We start from the raw sequence: 1,122 nt of genomic DNA, 5'->3' as shown, positions 1-1,122 counted from the left end.
CTGCCCCACCTGCCCCAGCTCCAGCCCTTTAAGAAAAAAAAATACTGAGAAAAACCCAGGGACTCACTGCTCCTGCAGCAGCCTCGGGGCTTTGGGGGCACTTCTGCAGAGCATCCCATGTGGCGTGGGGCAGTGAGGGGCAGTGGGGATCAGCCCCCGCTGGCAGGAGTGGTGAGTCTCGGGGGTTTTATCAGTTGGTTTTTTTTCTTAAAGGGCCGGAGCTGGCCCAAGTGGGGCACCCAAGGGGGGGCTGGGGGAGTGAGTGTGGGAGGTCAGGGGGGCTCGTGAAGAGCCCCCCATGCAGCGGGGGAAGTGGGGATGGCCCCCCTTGCCCAGCAGCACCCGATGAGTTGGGGCTTTTTCTTTTCAAAGAGCCAGGAGCTGTGGCGGATGGGGCAGCCATTGACAGGCTGTGGGGGATGGGCCTGGCAGATTCGGAGATTTGGAGCTGAATCTCCAAATCAGATTCGGCTGAATCAATTCGGGACAGTGAATCGAATCACCAGATCAAATCACTGTCCCCCGAATCGGCCAAATCTGAAGTGAATACTAGCCACTTCGCACAGGCCTAGTATTTAGTAGTGCCATTATTATGACTACATGAATTCTAGTATTTGATATAAATGTTATATTTATAGACTTTTTTTATTTCAGCCAAGAATGTTTAGTAAGGCAATGAATAACTCAAGTGTTTCTCACCTATTCACAATTGGTGAATTGGAGAAATAATTTCTGAGAATTAACATTTGACATGAGCTTGCTTACTCATGAGCCTTGTGGATGTGCTCTCAGGTACGTGAGCCCAGCCCTTCCAGACAATGATGAATTTACGTTTACTCATAAGAATAACACCCAGGTTTTTGGTTGTTGGGGGGTGGGAGGAAATTTCTCAGAGTGGGGAAACTGAGTGAGAGACACTAAGACATTGGATGAGTTGCCTACTAAGAGCTGGCAAGACCTGGGTGAGGCAGGTAATACTGCAGTGCCAGAGGTCACAGAGTTGAGCTTTGGCCCATCTCAGTCTGTTCTCAGTGGTCAAGCAACAGATGACCAAGAGGGCTTTGGGGCAGAAGGGCACCCCAGAGAGTGTGAGGATTATAGTTATGAACGTTATAGTTGTGA

Source organism: Gavialis gangeticus, unplaced genomic scaffold (genome assembly GCF_001723915.1).
Source record: "Gavialis gangeticus isolate Ggan-Ray unplaced genomic scaffold, GavGan_comp1, whole genome shotgun sequence".
Lineage (NCBI taxonomy): Eukaryota > Metazoa > Chordata > Crocodylia > Gavialidae > Gavialis > Gavialis gangeticus.
The sequence above is the reverse complement of the archived record's forward strand: the minus strand, read 5'-3'. Positions refer to the sequence as shown.